This window comes from Chiloscyllium plagiosum, unplaced genomic scaffold, assembly GCF_037043375.1.
Source record: "Chiloscyllium plagiosum isolate Xiang-an unplaced genomic scaffold, Cpla_swu_hap1 HiC_scaffold_5, whole genome shotgun sequence".
Lineage (NCBI taxonomy): Eukaryota > Metazoa > Chordata > Chondrichthyes > Orectolobiformes > Hemiscylliidae > Chiloscyllium > Chiloscyllium plagiosum.
In genome coordinates this window covers 51,168,781-51,191,668 of record NW_028270143.1, presented here as the reverse complement: position 1 = coordinate 51,191,668, position 22,888 = coordinate 51,168,781, and the positions used below count along the sequence as shown (strand labels likewise).

The 22,888-nt window shown below is 43.3% G+C and overlaps 1 long non-coding RNA gene across 1 annotated transcript; it reads left to right on the top strand.

The window, feature by feature from the left end:
• LOC122550287 (uncharacterized) lies at positions 1-22,888 on the top strand. Its single transcript, XR_006311791.2, has 3 exons — positions 1-240; positions 15,593-15,768; positions 15,864-22,888. It is a non-coding gene; the product is annotated as an uncharacterized LOC122550287 (long non-coding RNA).

Genomic DNA, 22,888 nt, shown 5'->3' with positions numbered 1-22,888 from the left:
GCAATTTGATTCACTCCACATAGTGTTGTTGGCCAGGGGCTGCTCACACATTAAAAACAGCAGCTTGTGAACTCAATTTATCCGAGAATCAACTACTATCTGGTGCTGGCTGGAACCAGTTTGAACCGAGTCAGCTCAGAGGAATGACAGGAGTGGTAAATCCTTCGTTGGTGGAAGTGTAATGAGGTAATGCCAGATGAACCAGAGCCAACGAGAAGAAAGAAATCACAGTTTGGGAAGGTAAGGAAAAGAATAAAGGATTTTGGGTGTGCCAGCAGCAAAAAATCCGGAGATCAAACTTTGCCAAAGTTAACGACCCGACTCTTGGGGATTACACCGAATACTTGGGGAATCGCCAGGCCAGCAGGAGCTCCTATTCTCAGTATTAGCCTTTAAATTCTTTACTGTTCAGGGAACGCCAGAGAACCCGAGTGGGTGTGCACATAGATTTTAGTCTTGCATGATATCTGTTTTTAACTCTTCCTTAACTCAATGGTGTAAATTGTAAATCTGTTTTAACTAAACTGATAAAATTACTGGTTAATTGATATAGATTTGACTCTATTCCACCTTGTGCTGAGTGAACAACTGTTGCGAGGGCAGTAACTGAGCAACAGTATATAAAAAAAATAGTTGAAGGCATTGGATGCTGCGAAGAATATAGGCCCTGACAAAGGGGCAGCACAGTGGCTCAGTGGTTAGCACTGTTACCTTATAGTGCCAGGGACTTGGGTTTGATTCCTGTCTCGGGCGACCATCTGTGTGGAGTTTGCACATTCTCCCCGTGTCTGCATGGGTTTCCTCCGGGTGCTCTGGTTTCCTCCCACAACCCAAAGATGTGCAGGTCAGTTGAATTGGCCATGATAAATTGCCCTTCGTGTTAGGTGCATTAGTCAAGGTCGGGGAATGGGTCTGGGTGGGTAGCTCTTCGGAGGCTGGTGTGGACTTGTGGGGCTAAATGACGTGTTTCCATACTGTCAGGAATCTAATTTAATAACATTTAAGCAAAATACTGAAAACCTGTGCCCTAGCCAAGTTGTTTCAGTGCCATGACAATAGTGGTATCTACCTAACAATGTAGAAAATTGTCTACGTATGTCCTATTCAAAAAGATCTAACCCATTCAAGTTCCACATTTTCCATAATCAGTGAAGAATGGACTGAATAATCGTCAGTATTACCAAGCATAACTTACCTCTCAATAGGCCAATTTTGACAGTATTAGGCAAGAACTTTCGATAGCTGATTGGAGGCAGATGTTCGCAGATAAAGGGACAGCTGGAAAATGGGAAGCCTTCAGAAATGAGATAATGAGAATCCAGAGAAAGTATATTCCTGTTAGGGTGAAAGGAAAGGCTGGTAGTTATAGGGAATTCTGGATGACTAAAGAAATTGAGGGTTTGGTTAAGAAAAAGAAGGAAGCATATGTAAGGTATAGACAGGATATATCGAGTGAATCCTTAGAAGAGTATAAAGGCAGTAGAAGTATACTTAAGAGGGAAATCAGGAGGGCAAAAAGGGGACATGAGATAGCTTTGGCAAATAGAATTAAGGAGAATCCAAAGAGATTTTACGAATACATTAAGGACAACAGGGTAACTGGGGAGAAAAGAGGGCCCTTCAAAGATCAGCAAGGCGGCCTTTGAGTGGAGCCGCAGAAAATGGGGCAGATACTAAATGAGTATTTTGCATCGGTATTTACTGTGGAAAAGGATATGGAAGATATAGACTGTAGGGAAATAGATGGTGACATCTTGCAAAATGTCCAGATTACAGAGGAGGAAGTGCTGGATGTCTTGAAATGGTTAAAAGTGGATAAATCCCCAGGACCTGATCAGGTGTACCCGAGAACTCTGTGGGAAGCTAGAGAAGTGATTGCTTGGCCTCTTGCTGAGACATTTGTATCATCGATAGTCACAGGTGAGGTGCGGGAAGACTGGAGATTGCCTAACGTGGTGCCACTGTTTAAGAAGGGTGGTAAGGACAAGCCAAGGAACTATAGACCAGTGAGCCTGACGTTGGTGGTGGGCAAGTTGTTGGAAGGAATCCTGAGGGACAGGATGTACATGTATTTGGAAATGTGAGGGCTGATTAGAGATAGTCAACATGGCTTTGTGCATGGGAAATCATGTCTCACAAACTTGATTGTGTTTTTTTGAAGAAGTAACAAAGAGATTGATGAGGGCAGAGTAGTAGATGTGATCTATATGGATTTCAGTAAGGCATTCAACATGGTTCCCCATGGGAGACTGATTAGCAAGGTTAGATCTCATGGAATACAGGGAGAACTAGCCATTTGGATACAGAATTGGCTCAAAGGTAGAAGACAGAGGGTGGTAGTGGAGAGTTGTTTTTCAGACTAGAGGCCTGTGACCAGTGGAGTGCCACAAGGATCAGTGCTGGGTCCACTACTTTTTGTCATTTACATAAATGATTTGGACGAGAGCATATGAGGTCCAGTTAGTAAGTTTGCAGATGACACCAAAATTGGAGATGTAGGGGACAGTGAAGAGGGTTACCTCAGATTACAGTGGGATCTTGATCAGATGGGCCAATGGGCTGAGAAGTGGCAGATGGAGTTTAATTCAGATAAATGCGCGGTGCTGCATTTTGGGAAAGCAAATCTTAGCAGGACTTATACACTTCATGGTCAGGTGCTAGGGAGTGTTGCTGAACAAAGAGACCTTGGAGTGCAGGTTCATAGCTCCTTGAAAGTGGTAGACAGGATAGTGAAGAAGGCGTTTGGTATGCTTTCCTTTATTGGTCAGAGTATTGAGTACAGGAGTTGGGAGGTCATGTTGCGGCTGTACAGTACATTGGTTAGGCCACTGTTGGACTATTGCGTGCAATTCTGGTCTCCTTCCTATCGGAAAGATGTTGTGAAACTTGAATGGGTTCAGAAAAGATTTACAAGGATGTTGCCAGGGTTGGAGGATTTGAGCTATAGGGAGAGGCTGAACAGGCTGGGGCTGTTTTCCCTGGAGCATTGGAGGTTGAGTGGTGACCTTATAGAGGTTTACAAAATTATGAGGCGCATGGATAGGATAAATAGACAAAGTCTTTGCCTTTGGGTGGGGGAGTCCAGAACAAGAGGACATAGGTTTAGGGTGAGAGGGGTAAGATATAAAAGAGACCTAAAGGGCAACCTTTTCACTTAGAGGTTGGTACGTGTATGGAATGAGCTGCCAGAGGAAGTGGTGGAGGCTGGTACAATTGCATCATTTAAGAGGCGTTTGGATGGGTATATGAATAGGAAGGGTTTGGAGGGATATGGGCCGGGTGCTGGCAGGTGGGATAAATTGGGTTGGGATATCTGGTCAGCATGGACGGGTTGGACCAAAGGGTCTGTTTCCATGGCTGTACATCTCTATGATTCTATGTTGGGTTTTTAGATAAGTTAAGTTGTTCCGTGTTCTGTTCTCTTTTGTTTGAGTTTCATTCAGTAATCTTGTGAACAAATTATGTTTTGTTTAAAACCATGTGGTTTGACCAGCTGCATCACTCCTCGAATGTCCATGTTACACCTGATTAAAACAATAAGCACAGTTAGGGTCAGGGCTACTTTCTTGAAATGTTTTGAGGGGTCTGGCCTGATCCATAACAATCAGTATGAACTTGGCATTTCTATGATGAGTAATCTTTCTTCTGAGTCCCCAATACCTGTCCACCATCTGCAAGGCACAAGTCAGGAGTATAACGGAAGACTCCACAATTGCCTGGATGCGTGCAATTCCAATGTTACTCAAGAGGCTTGACAGCATCCAGGACAAGGTAGCTTCTGTGATTAGTGGTCAATCCACCACCTCAAAGAATCATTGCCTTCATCACCAATGCATAGTGGCCACCATGTATACTACCTAAAGAGACACTGCTGTAGCCCACCACCTTCCTTTGGCAGCACTTTCTAAACTTATGACCACTGCTGTCAAGAAGCCGAACGGCAATTTTATACATGGGAGCACCACCACCTACAAGTTCCCCTTCAATCCACTCACCTTCCTGACTTTGAAATATTTAATTGTTCCTTCAGGTTGCTGGGTCAAAATTCTGGAACCCCCTTCCTGACAGCACTTTGGATGTCCCTACATCAAAAAAACTGCAGTAGTCAAGAAGTGGCTTAATATCACCTTCTCAAGGGCAATCGAGAATGGGCAATAAAAATGTTGGTCCAAACAGCAAAATCCCAATCTTGAGAATGAATATATAATAAAATATAATTTCATGGAAAATATCACTGTGGGCAGACAGCAGCTGCAAGATTAACACTGCTGTCTGGGGCTTGATTCCACCCATGGATGACTGTCTCTGTGGAGTTTGCACATTCTCTCTGTGTCTGCCAAGGTGCTCCAGTTTCCTCCTACAGTCCAAAGAGGCACTGGTCACGTGGATTGGCCACGCTAAAAAAAACTTGCCCTGTAGTGTTTAGGGATTGATTAGATTACTTATAGTGTGGAAACAGGCCCTTCAGCCCAACAAGTCTACACCAACCGTCCAAAGAACAACCCATTCCCCTACACCTAACACTACAGGCAATTTAGCATGGCCAATTCACCTAACATGCACATTTTTCAGATTGTGGGAGGAAACCCACACAGAGAATGTGTAAACTCCACACAGACAGTTACCTGACGTGGGAATTGAACCCAGGTCTACTGGTGCTGTGAGTCAGCAGTGCTAACCACTGTGCCACCGTGCTGCCCAACTTGCAGGCTTGGTGAATTAGCCATATAAACGCAGGCAAGGTGGCTCTTTGAAGAGTCGGTGCAGACTTGATGGGCCAAATGACCTCTATCTGCTCTGTAGAAATTCTATGATCATAATAGACTGATCATTTTCTCAATTTATTAAACCAGTAATCCAGTTAGCTACAGCTGATACTAAGAGTATTTTGAAAACTCTTTATAATCTTAAAAGCAATAATTTATCCATCAGACCTTTATCAATTAATTTTACAAAGTTCCAAGTGTGTGGAGGCTTGCCTGTGCTAGTAGGTGTGGGTTGTAAAATGTAATGTCACATATTGCATTCTGAATGTCACAAACGTGGATTGATGAAAACAGCACTGCAGTGTTAGAGTCAGGCAATGTTGCAGCGGTTGAAGAAGATAACCTTTGTGATCGTGTGGTTCTGTGACTGGAAGTTTACCTTGGGGTCAAAAACAACACCACGGTCATGAAAAGCCTGGCTGAGCCTGAGAAAATTGTCATGGAAAGGGATTGAATCATTGGCTCTTGACCAGAAATTGTGACATGACATTCACCATGGAGCCAAATTTAAACAAAATTAGACAATGCACCCAATTGGGCATATCTTAAATGAGAAGAAAGCAGTAAGGAGATAGAAAGGTTTACTGAGGGAATTCCATTAGTTCCAGATGACCAATGTGGACTGATGGAGGTCATGAATGTGAAAGAGGTCAGAATTGAAAGTGTGCTGAGATCCCAAAGGATTGCAGGTCCTGAGGAGATCCAGGTTTGGAGTAGTGTCCATTCACTGAGGATGAGGTGTGGAAGGCCAGCCAGAGAGTATTGAAATAAAAACAGAAATTGCTGGTGAAACTCAGCATTTTGAGTCCAGTGGCTTTTCTTCAGAAAAGCATTAGAGCATTGAAATAGTTGGGCTGGGATTAGAGTTCCAGTGAATGAATTGGGCTAGAGCTGGGGCTGGAGATGGATGAATATGGAATAGAAGTAGCTGGTCTGGTAATAGCATTTTGGGTCAGGAGAAAAAATAGGACACTTAGGTTGCAAATGCAGGTAGAATGAGCCATAAACACCAAACAACGACAAACACAGAAAAAGAAAAATCAGGACCTGAAGAAAAAACTTGACAAACTCACAAACAAAGACAAAACCGATAACACAGGGGCATGGATAAAGAACTTATCAGACCGAACCCTATCAGACACAGAAAGAGCGGTACCAGTAAAAGGACTAAATTTCAAATACTGAGACACTGACAAGAAGGATTTCCTAGCAGCATTAGAAACCACATTGAAGGACAACAAACTCACGGAAGAAACACAACAAACGATCAGACAAACAGTTGCACCGACTCTGAGCCAAAAGAGGGAAGGAAACAAACTGAACACACAAGAAAAGAAAGCCCTAGAAAACCTCAAAAAAGACAAAAACCTCGTTATATTACCTGCAGACAAAGGTCGGCTCACTGTCATCCTGAACAGAAGGAACTACATAGAGAAAGCCAATGCACTACTCGCAGACACCAACACCTACCAACAAGTAGCGCTAGACCTGACCCCACAACCAGGAAACAAAATTGCATATCTCCTAAGAAAATTACACAAATCCGGACAATTAAACAAGGCAGAATTCCAAAACATGAAATCAGACGGGACCAACACCCCACGATTCTACGGACTACCAAACATCTATAAACCAGGAGCCCCCCTCAGACCTATAGTCTCACTACCCAGAACAGCAACTTACAGACTGGCCAAAGAACTACACGCAAGATTGAAATACCTAGTAAAAACAATGCTTTTGCCCGAAACGTCGATTTTGCCTGTCCTCGGATGCTGCCTGAATTGCTGTGCTCTTCCAGCACCACTGATCCTGAAATACCTAGTAGAAGAGTCACAGCACTCCATCCACTCCACCCAGGAATTCCTAAAAATCATCAAAAACACCGAAATAGTGGAAGATGAAACAATGATCTCATTCGACGTAACAGCACTGTTCTCCTCCATCAACATCGACCTGGCAAAAGAAACATTTACCACATTTTTAGAAGAGACCATCACACACACCCCAACCACCATCAATCACATTACCAACGAAAACATCATGAAGCTAGTGGACCTGTGCCTCACCACCCACTTCACCCTCAACAACATAATCTACAAACAAACCAACTGCACACCCATGGGATCTCTGCTATCAGGATTCATAGCAGAAGCGGTAATGCAAAGACTAGAACAAACAGCCCTACCAACCATCAAACCAAAATCTGGGTCTGCTACGTAGATGACACCTTTGTCATCACAAAACGAAACAAGATAGAAGAGAAATTTAACATCATCAACAAAACCCTCACAGGCATAAAGTTCACTAAGGAGGAAGAAACCGACAACAAACTCGCATTCCTGGAAGTCACAGTTGAAAGAACGGACAATGGAGAACTACAAACCTGCATATACAGAAAACTGACAAACACTGAACAAATACTTAACTACACCAGCAACCATCCAAACACACACAAACAAAACTGTATCAGAACACTATTCCAACGAGCCACCTCACACTGCAGCACAGACGACCTTCGGAAAACAGAGGAGAACTACCTATACAACGTATTCAAGAAGAACAGATACTCAAAAAGTATAGTCCGCAGATTCCTCAAGAACAAACCACGACAAGCAGACCAAACACAGCCAGAAACCCTAACCACCTTACCATACATTAAAGAAGTTTCAGAAATGACAGCCAGACTACTAAGACCCCTCGGAATCCTAGTAGCACACAAACCCACCAACACTCTCAAACAAAAACTAACAAACTTAAAAGACCCAGTACAACTCATGGACAAAACCAACGTTATCTACAAAATTCCAAGGAATTCCACAAACACTACGTAGGACAAACAGGAAGAAAGTTAGCCACCAGGATACACAAACACCAGCTAGCCACAAAAAGACATGACCCTCTCCCCCTCATAGCCCTACACACGGAGGAAACAAAAACACCATTTTGACTGGGACAACACATCTATCCCGGGACAGGCTAAGCAAAGACATGCCAGAGAATTCCTAGAGGCCTGGCACTCCAACCACAATGCCATAAACAAACACATAGATCTAGATACCATCTATCAACCCCTCAGAAAATGAACAGGAAATGACATCACCACAAACCCCAGGAACCCCATCCAGAACAAACATATAAATAGAAAGCAGGAGACAACAGCTTCGCTTCACTTGGAGGTTGCCACTGATGATGTTACCTAGCTAGGTAATGAAACGTCTGGATATCAAACCTACAACTCAGCGAGCAAACCTACACCCTTGCAAAAGCATTGGTTCAGCCTCAGGCAATGAGCTGAGGGAGAGAGAAATGGACTCAATGGTGAGGAGATTGAAGTTTTTCTGGAGGGTCAGTTACTGACATCACAGAGAGACACTACAAGAAAGTGCAAAATGTTCATATGCAGTTCATGAATTTTTAGTTAATTATACTCAGGGAGATCATAAAGTTAACTGGTATAAGAAGAAAATGTAATTTGAAAAGGCCAACAACTGGACTGGGGCTAGTTAATGTTATTTGCTGCAGCAGAACTTTTAAACACAGATATAGTCACTTTCAAATATATCTCAGGGTTCTAAAATGAGAAAATGAAGTGATTAAAATAGTATCACATATGAAATGCAGTATGAATTTTGATGTAGGATATTAGAGAAATCCCATTATCTACTAATTTGGCAATAAATATTGCTTATTGCAATCACAGTTTATTATTCATTACTTAAACAATTACAGGATTTAATCGTTCAGATAAAATCATCTTCATAAAATGTGAGGGAACATTCATATTCGCCCTGTGTCATCATCCAGCCTGATTATGCTCTTTTGTTTTGTTTCACAGTTGCAATAAATAGCAATAAGAAGATGATTAATTGAATCAATGCCCGCCTTTGTTTTTTAGTTTTCATGGAATGTGTGGGCACTGCTGGTCGGGCCAGAATTCACTACCCATCTCTAATTGTCAATGAAAAAGGTGGAGGTGAGCCTCCTTCTTGAACTGCTGCTGTTCATGTGATGTAGATCTAAGGTGGTGTTAGGAAAGGAGTTGCAAAATATTGAGCCTACCGTGGTGAAGGAACAGTGATCCACAGAACATGGAACATTGATGTAGAACAGTACAGCACAGTACACGCCCTTCGGCCCTTGACCTTTTATCCTATTCTAAGATCAAACTAACCGACACACCTTTCATTTTACTATAATCGATATGCCTATTCAAGAGTTGCTCAAATGTATCTGACTCTATGACCACCGCTGGCAGTGCATACCACACACCCACCACTCTCCGCGTAAAGAACCAACCTCTGACATCTTCCCTAAACCTTTCTCCAATCATCTTAAAATTATGCCCCCTCATGATAGCCATTTCTGCCCTGGGAAGAAGTCTCTGACTATCCACTCTAACTATGCCTCTCATCATCTTGCACACCTCTATCAAGTCACCTCTCATCCTTCTTCGCTCCAATGAGAAAGGCCATGCTCCCTCAATATTTCTTCATAAGACATGTCCTCCAGTACAGGCAGCATCTCAATAAAACTCCTCTGCACCCTCTCTAAAGCTTCCACATCCTTCCTATAATGAGGCAATCAGAACTGAACACAATATTTCAAGTGTGGTCTAACCAGGGCTTTATAGAGCTGCAGCATAACCTTGTAACTCTTAAACTCAGTCCTCCACTAATGAAAACCAACACAACATATGCCTTCTTAACAACCCAATCAACTTGGGTGGCAACATTGAGGGATCTATGGACATGGACTTCAAGGTCCCCTGTTCCTCCACACTGCCAAGAATCCTGTCTTTAACCCTGTAATCTGCATTCACATTTGACCTTTCAAAATGAATGATTTCATACTTTTCCAGGTTGAACTCCATCTGCCACTTCTCAGTCCAGCTCTGCATCCTGTCAATGTCCTGTTGCAACCTACAACAGCCCTTCACACCATCTATATCTCCAACAACCTTCGTATCATCAACAAACTTACCAACCCAGGTTTCCACTTCCTCATCAAAGTCAGTTATAAAAATCGCAAAAAACAGAGGTCCCAGACAGATCCCTGCATAACACCACGGGTAACCGAGCTCCAGGCTGAACACTTTGCATCTCCTACCACCCTCTGTCTTCTATGGGCCAGCCAATTCTGTATCCAGAAAGCCAAACTTTCCTGAATGAGCCTATCATGAAGCAAAGTATTCATTAAGAACCTTTCCACCTCTTCTGACTCCAGGTACAAGTTCCTCCACTATCCCTGATCAGCCCTACCCTCACTCTGGCCATCCTCTTGTTCCTCACAAGTATAGAACACCTTGGGGTTTTCCTTAATCCTACCCATCAAGGCTTTTTCATGCCCCATTCTAGCTCTCCTAAGTCCATTTTTCGGTTCCTTCCTGGTTACCTTGTAATCTCTAGAGCCCGTCTGATGCTTGTTTCCTCGACCTTAAGTAAGTTTCCTTCTTCCTCTTGAGTAGATGTTCCACATCTCTTGTCATCCAAGTTTCCCTCACCCTACCGTTCCTTCCTTGCCTCAGTGGGATAAACCTATTTGGCACTCACAGCAAATGCTCCCAAAACAACCTTCACATTTCTGTCGTGCATTTCCTTGTGAATATCTGCTCCAAAGTTATGCTCCACAGTTCCTGCCTAATAGCATTGTAATTCCCCCTTCCCCGATTAAAAACTTTCCCATTCCCTCTGCTCCTATCCCTCTCCATGACTATAGTAAAGATAAGGGAGTTGTGATCACTATCACTGAATGATTTCCTACCGAGAGATCTGACACCTGACCTGGTTTGTTGCTAAGCATCAAATCAATATGGCCTCCTTTCTAGTTGGCCTATCTACATTCTGAGTCAGGAATCCTTCCAAGACATACCTGACAAAATCAGCTCCATCCAAATTATTTGCACTAAGGACATTCCAATCAATATTAGGGAAGTTAAAATCATCCATGAGAACAACCCTGTCATTTCTCCACCTTTCCAAAATATGCTCCCCCATGTCTCTGTTGTTATTAGGGGGTCTATAGAAAACTCCCAATAAAGTGACTGCACCTTTCCTGTTTATGACCTGCACCATACTGACTCTGTAGACAAATCCTCCTCGATGCCTCCCTTTCTGTAGCTGTGAGACTATCCCCGATTAGCAATGTCACTCCCCCACATCTTGTGCCTTTTGAAACATCTAAACCCTGGAATGTCCAATAACCATTCCTGCCCCTGTGATATCCAAGTCTCTGTAATGGCCGCTACATCATAGTTCCAAGTACTGTTCCATGCTCTAAGTTCAGCATCCTTATTCCTGATACTTCTTGTGTTAAAATAGACACACTTCAACCCATTACACTGACTGCAATTTTTCCCTATCAACTGTCTATCCTTCGTCACAGACTCTCTACATGCTGTATCTGTCTGGTCGTCAGCTATTTCATCCTATGATCTGTAGCTCCAGTTCCCATCCCCCTGCCAAACTAGTTAAAACCCTCCTGAAGAGTTCTAGCAAACCTCTCACCCAGGGTATTGGTGCTCCTCCAGTTCAGGTGCAACCTGTCCTCCTTATACAGGTCCTACCTTCCCCAGAATGTAACCCAATGATCCACATTTCTGAAGCCCTCTCTCTTACACTAGCATGTGTTCATCTGCACTCGTCTGTTCCTAGCCTCACTAGCCCGTGGCATCGGTAACAATCCTGAGATTACTGCTCTGCTCGTCCTGCCTTTCAGCCACCAACCCAATTCCCTATATTCACTTTTCAGGTCCTTCTTCCTTTCCCTACGTGTGTCATTGTACTGATGTGGACCACATTTTCTTGCTGCCCCCCTTACCCCTTAAGAATCCTGTAGACTCGATCTGAGACATCCCTGACCCTGGTATCCGGTGGCCACAAACCATCCGGGAGTCTTATTCACAACAGAATCTCCTGCCTGTTCCTCTCACCATTGAATCTCCTATCACTATCACTCTCTTATTCTCCTCCATTCCTTCCTGAGCCACGGAGCCATGTGGGGTGCCAGATACCTGGCAGCTGTGGCTTTCCCCAGTAGGTACCCCCTCTCCAACAGTATCCAAAATGGTACACTTATTATTGAAGGGAACAGCCACAGGGGATCCCTGAACTGTCTGCCTATTTCCTTTCCCTCTCCCTGCAGTCATCCGGCTACCTTTATTCTGTATGTCAGGTGTGACTACCTCCCTCCAGCCCGTCTCTACCACCCCCTCAGCCTCCTGACTGATCTGAAGTTCATCCAGCTCCAGCTCCAACTCCAGTTTCCTAACACAGCCTGTGGGGAGCTGGAGTTGTGTGCACTTCTCGCCGGTGAAGTCAGCAGGGCCACTAGTGGTGATCCTTACCTCCCACATCCTGCAAGAGAAGCATCCATCCTCTCTGCTCTAAATTGCCAAGAGAGATTTAAAAGAAGCTCTAACTTACCAACCATCCACACAGTCGTTTTATTGGTTAGAGGAGGAGAGCGGGTGGGAGACACTACACATGTAGTGTTGCGGGTTTAGCCACTGCCAGAATATATTAGTTCACTTACCCAGCAGTCCCCATGTCTGCTTCTGCTCCTGTTCAGCCTTCGCTCTGCTGATTCACGAGGTAAGTATTTAATATTCAAATTTACCTTCCCAGCTGCCCCCTGGCTTGCACTCTCTTGACTCCCGCTCCAAGTTAGGATGGCATATGGCATGGTGGGAAATTTACAGATGGTGGCAGTGCCATGTTCCTGCTGCTTTGCCCTGCAAGCTATCAGGTTCTTGAGTGTATTGGAGCCATACCTATCCAAGCAAGTGGATAGCATTCCAATACAAACCTGACTTGTGACATGTGGATGATAGGCAGCCTCTAGAGAGTTAGACAGTAAGTTACTTGCTTTTGCTCCTGTGGCTTTTAAGTTAGAATTATGTTTTCCTTTTGTTTTGGTTTTGAGCATAAAAACCACTCTAGTTCTTAAAATCTTTAGTTTACTCTGTGTCTTAATGGTCTCCTGCTGTTCTCAGTAAAATTTTGAATGTCAAAGAAACTGATTCTAATCAAAAGATTATGAACCATGTTGTGCAGGTTCACAGCATCCTGTAAAATATCTGATTTGTTATACTGGTTTAAGACCATAAGACTTATGAACAAAATTAGGCCATTTTGCCCATCAATACTAAATAAGGTTACAAAAGAGAACGAAAATTGGACAGAAACATTGGGTTAGAGAAAGATTAAAAACACAAGCATTAAAAAAAACGAGTGTTAATTTTCAACAATTCAGAACCTGAAAGACAGAGGCTTGAACTTTTATTGTTCATTTGCTATATAAAGACCATACACAGTTATTTTTCTGTATTTCTGTATTTTTGATTGTGGATTGAATTGCAAAAAGGACTGTTTAAAAAAGAAACAAAGATTGTGGAAAGGATTGCAGCACTTTTAAAAGTCATGTTACCAAAATTCATTATAAGTGAAGTTTACACTGATGTTAGTAGTGTAAACTACTCCAGTGAAGGAGGTTAGTACAGATAAGCTGGAGTTAAGAATTGTATGTGATAGAAAACAGCTGCTAAGAAATAGCTGATTGGTCCTGGTCTGTGGAATTGTGACCAGTTATAGTTGACAAGAGGTCTTCTGCAGCTGAACAGCTTGTGGGTGTGAATTGGTGTCAGATGGCAGCTAAGTAACATGGCTGTGTGTGGGCACTTACTCAGAGCAAATCTGCTCCCATCAGCTTTCCTTCTTTATTTTCCTTTTGCCTTTGCTCTTTCCTTTCACTTCATTTTCCTTCTCTTTTGGCGTTTTCTATCTTCTTTTCTGTGGCTGGTTGGGTTGGCAGCACCAGCATGGCAATGAGAGCCGACCACATGTGGAGTGGCAGATGTGGCTTCCCTTGGCGATTGGAGGCAGCAGCAGTGAGGTATTTTCCTGCCATTCTGGGCTGGTGGCAGGGGCAGCAAAGCTCCTCCAGCAATCAGGGGAGTGGACTCCTCAAGATGGTGGCTCTGGCAAGGTGACATCTGCAGCTGAAGCTGGACTCGTGGCCTGGCAGCAGCCTGGCCTGGCAGTGAAGTCAGGAGCTCTTGGTTACAGGGTGAGTGTGGGTTCAGCAATGACAGCCGAAAGGGATGGTGCCTAAAATGGGATGGCTCCGACATTGCAGAGTCCGGTGCAGGGGGTAGTGACATGGTGGAGCTAAGTACCAGATTGGACTGGTTCGGAAATATTTTGATATTTTTGAACATCTTATTTCTTTATTTTTCTATATTATTCCTATGACCTACAATGCTGGAGTATTTATTTCTTTATTTTTCTAATTTTATTTGTTTCCTAAGAATTTGAACTTAAGTATCTATACCTTTTGTGTCTACAATGGCACTGTAATTTAGTGACTGTAAACTTTTCGCTGTACTCATTTGAGTACAGGTGACTATAGAGCAAATTCAATTCAATTTAATTCAACCTTTGGACCAGACTTCGAGAAAGGAAGGACCTGTCTTTTTTCTATGCAGTAAGAAAAATACTTTAAGCCTGAAGAAAGCCAGTTTATTTCCCCATCTGAGTTGCTGTGGCTTTTGATCAGTAAGTCTGTGATGTTGTAAGTGTGTGCCAATACTTCCTATAAGCAAGTGACAGGAAAAGGAAGTTATGGAAGGAACATCACATCCTGTCAAGCCAAAACGAGTGGTGTGTGTGTGTGTGTTAGACATTTAGCTAGTAGAGTTATATCAAAAATATTGTTATTAACCCTGCTGATGGTAATACTGGTCAAATCAAAACCCAGAGTGCGACCTGGCTAGATAAACAATATGCTTTATTTTGTTAAAAATCACACAACACCAGGTTATAGTCCAACAGGTTTAATTGGAAGTACTAGCTTTCGGAGCACTGCTCCTTCATAAGGTGCATGTTTTATTTTGCTATTTCTTGACCATGACAGTCAGTCACTGAAAATGCTCACAAGAGACAACTTCTAACAAACAAGCTGTTTATTTACACAAATGTTTATTACGCAAAAGAAATAAGCTCAATCTATGCTTTATTTCCCAAGAATTATTTGAAATGCTTTTATTACAAATATCAGAAATAAAGTCTGAATCTTGCATGTTTTTTTGGCTAGGTCCGAGTTGCATCCAGTTTTTTGGGAGGGTTTTTTCTCTACAAGGTCTAACTAGTGTTCTCACCCCAGCTTACAAATCTCACCTCATAAATTACCGACCATACAACTGTGGTGTCTCTCACGTCTTATGTCCACCCCACCTTACCATGCCCTGTTCCCAGAATGTCTCACCAATTAGCAGATAGCTGCTGAAGACCAGCATCCCTGACATTCACACTAACTTTAAAAAGCTGCGGTACCCAGCCAAGCACTAGCATTCTGAAGCTGCCCTGTTTATTGACGATTGGAATCAGAATATGTTGGAGAAGGGGACAGTGGCACCGAAAGCAGATGGAGGTCCCAGTGGATGTGGTGTGGCAATGAAGAGGTATCCTCTTTCAGGAGGACTGCCAGGGGACATTGTGCCATCAGGCTCTGCCAGCCTAGTCTGAGGTCGCCAACTGGATCCGTGTCATTTACAGGTTGTGGAGAAATGGCCAACAAACAAAGTCAATGACTTTCTCTCCTCCAAGGTAAGTTCCACACTCTGCTACAGCACACACATGTCCCACCAAGGCTCATGCCCCACTACCTTCACTCCTTCCCTTCAGCTTAACACACCACTGGTCTCTGCACTGCCTCCTAAATCCCTTGAAATATACCATTACCTTTGTCCCAGATGCACCAACACTATAGCCATGTCACTCATTGCCATGTCACTCATTCCCCTTTCCCCTTTCCCCTTTTTCTCATTCTAGGGCCAGACCATCCATAACAAGGCAGAAAGAAGCCATAGAGGTGGTGGAAAGGTGCCTGACATCTGTGTGCCCACCCAATGTGAGGAGAGAGGCCTGGTGTTGACAGAAGAAGACCGGAACTTCTCTTAAGGGATGCTGAGATATCCACATCCCACCAAATGAGTAGCTATCACTCTGTATGTCATTGCTACTGTCCCATTAACCTGGTTGTCGCATTCAATCATTGTACACCATTTCCAATCACTGGCTGTGATGCATTTCTACTTTACAGGTTCCATGCTGTCTTTGGAGAAGCAGTCAGATGTGGAATTCTGAGGAAGATAGGACTCACATGAAGCAGCATAATGGATGTCTCCTGCCACCAGCCCAGAGGCAGACACCTCGGCATGTCCAGCCCTTCCAGACATAAACATCCCTGGAGTTGCCCATCCAATCCTCCAGGGCCAAAGGGGCTCCACTGACAAACAGACTCCCCTACCACCCCACTAGCTGTGGACCTGGGAGTATAGTGAGATGTAATGGGAAGGAAAAAGATTAAAGGCACCTTGGATGACAACGGATTATGAATATTTTTACCCGTTTGTGTAGAGTTTAGTGTTTGACCTTCCACCTGGTTGTTAGGGTCTCAATGTTAAGCTAAATGGCTTGGTGACAGGATCATCGCCCCAGGTGAAGTTCCACGGATGAATGGCCACACAGAGAGCCTGCTGCGAGAACAAAGCAAGGGTGTGGCACCGGGTCCTGCTGGTTACTTTGACCCTCCAGGAAACCATCTCCCTTCCTTTCATGGCCTTTCGGTCCAAAGATTGAGCTGTGAATGAGTTGTACAACAAGGTTTGTGGCAGGAAGGTACAATGAAGGGAATAATGTAATCAGATGACCACAGAATAGGGAGCCTACAGATCTGTACCATGTACAGACCAGCGGCTGAGTGGAATGTTGTTTACCCTTCAAAAGCATAAAATAGGTGGATCTTCCCTACCAGCTCAAGGTACTCTCGTCCAGCCATTTATCTCCAGCCTGATGGAAAGTGACAGTCAGAGCTTCTCAGCCAGGAGTTTGCAGTCTCCACTGATCATTCTCGTGAACATCCAAATTCCCTTCATGGCAGTCCTACCTGCAAACCTCAGAGGCTTCACACTTCCCCAGCTCCCCACCCAACCCGTCTACATTGCCTTGTGCATCCCCACCTTTCCCCTGGCATTTGAGATGACCGTGCTAGGGGTGGTCACTCATTGATTCTGCCAGTTGAAGCTAGGGTGTTCTTGACCATGGATGGCCACCTTCCCCACACTTGCATTATCCACACTCCCTCTCAGTCTTGCTTTACCATATCCCCTCTCTTTCAGATAGTGTTGTCTGCTCTCTTCATAATAGTCATCCAACAATCCCCCACAGCCCCACCCCGCTCACTGCCTCCCTCCAGCATGCAGCCCCCAATTCTGAAGACCAACTTGCTGAGTTTCATTCCCACGGCAATGGCCACCCTTGCACTAAAGCTCCCACACCCTTTTCCTTTTCTCGCAGTCTCCAAAACTGTCAGAGCACAAGAAAAGAAACCGAAAGAATTGCAAATGCTATAAATGAGACAGTAATGAGGCAAGACATCAATCAAATATAAAGCTCGACATCATTTCTCCACTTTAGAACCAAAGTTCTCCAACAGCAATAATATATCATGAGCTTTCATCTCATGATCATAAACCAAAACAAAAATTGCTGGAAAAGCTTAGCAGGTCTGGCAGGATCTATGGAGCGTAATCAGAATTAATATTTTTGGTGCAGTGACCCTTCCTCATGAAAGAAAAAGGTCCTGAATGCTGTAGAAATTACGACGAGAAAAGTTGCACAAACCAAAGGCTTTATGGTGTCAGATGAAGACATTCTACAAAGCTGTTCAAAGTATGAGTTTAAATAATATATTTTCATGAGTAAATAAACCATATTAACAATTAGTTGAAGAATTTCATGAAGAGACGTTAATTAAAGAAAATAACAATGATTACTCATGAAGTTTGTTGATTTTAAATAAGAACAAGGACAGCCATTCCTACTGAGGAAGGAAGTTGATAATGGAAACAGGTTGACCCTTTACCCTGGGCGCTAAATATTTGTGAGGTTGTTGGTGGTAAAACGACTGAATGTTTATTTCCAACATTTATACTAAGATAATTTCAAATAATTCTTGTCTGGTGCGAAATGGATTGTGTCTTTAAATCTAATTTATATTCATGCAAACAAATTTCTGAACCACTCAGGACTAATAAGATATTAAACTAATAAGATATTTGGAGTAGCACGGTGGCTCAGTGGTTAGCACTGCTGCCTCACAATATCAGGGACCCACGTTCAATTCCCACCTCGGGCAACTGTTTGTGTGGAGTTTGCACATTTTCTGTGTGTCTGCGTGGGTTTCCTCTGGGTGCTCCGGTTTCCTCCCACAGTCCAAAGATGCGCAGGTTAGGTGAATTGGCCATGATAAATAGCCATGATGTTAGGTGCATTAGTCAGGAGTGAATGTAGTAGAATGGGTCTGGATGGGTTGCTCTTTGGAGGGTCGGTGTGGACTTGTTGGGCTGAAGGGCCTGTTTCCACACTGTAGGGAGTCTAATCTAATCCAAGTCTATGTCTTACCTCTTAATGTAAAATATAGACATACATCAAATGTAAAGTTCAATATCATTTCTCCACTTTAGAACCTAAGTTCTCCAGCAGTAAAAATATATCATGAGTTTTCATCTTCATGTTAGTTCTTGTCTGAACTGACAGTGCCACATGTAATGACCAGCAAATAAGATAACCTGAGCATTATTATTTGTGAGATGCATTAACTGTAATGCTGTTGGTAGAGCAGCACCAATTAGCCACCAACTTGTGACGGTTCACAATTGCGTTAAAATGCATTCAGTGCCTCCTGCCTTCCATCTCTGTAACTTGTACAAAATCTCATAGCCCTTACATCCTGTATGGTCTGGGCTTTGGACTTAGGTCCCTAATGTAATCGTCTGTCCCTTGGCCTGAATCTTGCAAGCCATAATATTGATTTATTTCGGCAAAACTCATCCCTCAACCCTTCTAGTGCATCATACCTATCTTTTCTTTACAGACTCTTCTGTTTATCTGCCTCCTTTATAAAAGTTTTGATTAGCCCCATCCTTTAACATGTCATTTTACTCCCAAAGGCATTTTACTCATACGTGAGGAATAAGAGAATGATCAGGGGGAAGGTTGGGCCGATCAGTGATGGAGTGGGGAACTTGTGCATGGAGTCTGAGCAGATAGGGGAAGCCCTAAATGAGTTTTTTGCTTTGGTTTTCACCAAGGAAAGGGACTTATTGTAAATGAAAACTTAGAGGAGCTGGGATACAGTCTTGACCAGATCAAGATTGATGAATTTGATGTGCTAGTAATTTTGGAAAACATTAAGATTGATAAGTCTCCAGGGCCAGACTAGATTTATCTGGGAAGCGAGAAAGGAGGTTGCTAAGCCACTGGTGAGGATAATTGCCTCCTCCCTCTCTACAGGAATCGTACTGGATGATTGGCAGGAGGCGAATGTTGTTCCTCTTTTCAAGAAGAGTAATAGGGAAATCCTTGGCAATTACAGACCAGTCAGTCTTACGTTTGTGGTCAGCAAAGTTTTGGAAAGAATTCTGAGGGATAGGATTTATGACTATTTGGCAAAGCATACTGTGATGAAAGGCAGTCAGTATGGCTTTGTGAGGGGCAGGTCATGCCTCACAAATCTTATTGAGTTCTTTGAGGAGGTGTCAAGACAGGTCGAGCAGTGGATGTGGTGTATATGGACTTCAGCAAGGCATTTGATAGGGTTCCCCATGCTAGGCTCATTCATAAAGTCAGGAAGTATGGGATACAGAGAGATTTGGCTATCTGGATTCAGGATTGGCTGGCTGACAGAAGGCAGAGAGTGGTTGTAGATGGGAAGTATTCTGCCTGGAAGTCAGTGTTGAGTGGGGTCCCGCAGGGCTCTATTCTTTGGCCTCTGCTCTTTTGTAGTTTTTATAAATGACTTGGATGAGGAGGTTGAGGGGTGGGTTAGTAAATTTGCAGATGACACGAAGGTTGGAGGTGCCATTGATAGTATCGAGGGCTATTGCAGGCTGCAGCGCGACATAGACAGGATGCAGAGCTGGGCTGAGAAATGGCAGATGCAGTTCAACCTGGATAAATACAAAGTGATGCATTTTGGAAGGTTGAACTTGAAAGCTAAATATAGAATTAAAGACAGGATTCTTGGCAGTGTGGAGAAACAGAGGGATCTGGGTGTGCAAGTAGACAATAGACAATAGACAATAAACAGTAGGTGCAGGAGTAGGTCATTCTGCTCTTTGAGCCTGCACACCATTCAATATGACCATGGCTGATCATCCTTAATCAGTATCCTGTTCCTGCCTTATCTCCATAACCCTTGATTCCACTATCCTTGAGAGCTCTATCCAACTCTTTCTTAAATGAATCCAGAGACTGGGCCTCCACTGCCCTCTGGGGCAGAGCATTCCACACAGCCACCACTCTCTGGGTGAAGAGGTTTCTCCTCATCTCTGTCCTAAATGGTCTACCCTGGATTTTTAAACTGTGTCCTCTGGTTTGGCACTCTCCCATCAGCGGAAACATGTTTTCTGCCTCCAGAGTGTCCAATCCTTTAATAATCTTATATGTCTCAATCAGATCCCCTCTCAGTCTTCTAAACTCAAAGGTATACAAGCCCAGTCACTCCAGTCTTTCAGCATACGGTAGTCCCTCCATTCCAGGAATTGACCTCGTGAACCTACGCTGCACTCCCTCAATAGCCAGAATATCTTTCCTCAAATTTGGAGACCAGAACTGCACACAATACTCCAGCTGTGGTCTCACCAGGGCCCTGTACAGCTGCAGAACCTCTTTGTTTCTATACTCAATCCCTCTTGTTATGAAGGCCAGCATGCTATTAGCCTTCTTCGCTACCTTCTGTACCTGCATGCTTACCTTCATTGACTGGTGTACAAGAACACTCAGATCTCTTTGTACTGCCCCTTTACCTAAATTGATTCCATTTAGGTATTAATCTGCCTTCCTGTTCTTGCCACCAAAGTGGATAACCATACATTTATCCACATTAAACTGTATCTGCCATGCATCTGACCACTCACCTAACCTGTCCAGGTCAACCTGTAATCTCCTAACATCCTCTTCACATTTCACCCTACCACCCAGCTTTGTATCATCAGCAAATTTGCTAATGTTATTACTAATACCATCTTCTATATCATTAACATATATTGTAAAAAGCTGCGGTCCCAGTACTGATCCCTGCGGTACCCCACTGGTCACTGCCTGCCATTCCTAAATGGAGCCGTTTTTCACTACTCTTTGTTTCCTGTCAGCCAACCAACTTTCAATCCAAGTTAGTACTTTGCCCCCAATACCATGCGCCCTAATTTTGCTCACTAACCTCCTATGTGGGACTTGATCAAAAGCTTTCTGAAAGTCCAGGTACACTACATCTACGGGATCTCCCTCGTCCATCTTCAGAGTTACATCCTCAAAAAATTCCAGAAGATTAGTCAAGCATGATTTCCCTTTCATAAATTCTGACCTGTCCTGTTACTACTATCCAGATGTGTCATACTTTCATCCTTTATAATAGACTCCAGCATCTTTCTCACCAGGTCAGACTAACTGGTCTATAATTTCCTGCTTTCTCTCTCCTACCTTTCTTAAAAAGTGTTACAACATTAGCCACCCTCCAATCCACAGGAACTGATCCCGAATATATCGAACTCTGGAAAATAATCACCAACGCATCCACGATTTCTCGAGCCACCTCCTTCAGTACCCTGGGATGTAGAACACCAGGCCCCGGGGACTTATCAACCTTCAGACCTAACAGTCTCTCCAACACCAATTCCTGGCAAATATAAATTCCCTTAAGTTCAGGTCCTTCAGCCACTGTTACCTCAGGGAGATTGCTTGTGTCTTCCTCAGTGAACACAGACCTGAAGTACCAATTCAATTCTTCTGCCATTTCTTTGTTCCCCGTAATATATTCCCCTGTTTCTGTCTTCAAGGGCCCAATTTTAGTCTTAACCATTTTTTTGCTTTTCACATACCTAAAAAAGCTTTTACTATCCTCCTTTATATTATTGGCCAGTTTACCTTCGTACCTCATTTTTTCTCTGCGTATGTCCTTCTTAGTAATCCTCTGTTGTTCTTTAAAAGCTTCCCAGTCCTCCGTTTTCCCACTTATCTTTGCTATGTTATACTTTTTCTTTTTTAACTTTATATGTTTCTTAACTTTTAGTACATAGATCCCTCAAAGTTGCCACCCAAGTTGTTAAGAAATCATATGGTATTTTGGCTTTCATTAACAGGGGGATTGAGTTTAAGAGCCGTGAAGTTTTGCTGCGGTTATACAAGTCCTTGGTGAGACCACACTTGGAATATTGTGTCCAGTTCTGGTCGCCCTACCAAAGGAGAGGCGTGCACCCTTTGGAGAGGGTGCAAAGAAGGTGTACTAGGATGCTGCCTGGACTGGAGGGCTTGCCTTATGAAGAAAGGTTGAATAAATTCGGACTTTTCTCTCTGGACAGAAGGAGGAAGAGAGGAGACCTGATCGAGGTGCACAAAATAATGAGAGGAATAGATAGAGTCAATAGCCAGAGATTTTTCCCCAGGGCAGGATTGACTGGTACGAGGAGTCATAGTTTGAAGACATTAGGAAGAAGGTATAAAGGAGACGTCAGAGATAGGTTCTTTACGCAGAGAGTTGTGAATACATGGAATGCGTTGCCAGCTGTGATGGTGGAAGCAGAGTCATTGGGGACATGTAAGTGTCTGCTGGACATGCACATGGATAGCAATGGGTTGAGGGGTGTGTAGGCTAAGTTACTATATTTTACATTAGGATTAAATCTCGGCACAACATCGTGGGCCAAAGGGCCTGTTCTGTGCTGTACTTTTCTATGTTCTATGTTCTATGGTCCTTCTTTGGCTTAGCATTCAATTTTTATTGGTTACTTATCTGTGGAGTGCTATTGTACATTTTTCTTTGTTAAGTGTGCTATATGGATGTTACAACTTGCTACTATATTGTGTAGATATTATAGAAACTAATGAAGCTTTCCAAAGTATTATTTTGCAAAATGCTAAACTCTGCAGGTGTGCATCATTTTTGAATAATTCAGGAGTTCTAACAATGTCACCACAATGCAGTAGTGGTGTTCTGCATCCAACAGTGATGGGATATTCAAAAGTTTATTTCATTTGTAAACAGTAAAGCAGAAATAAAACCCTTTT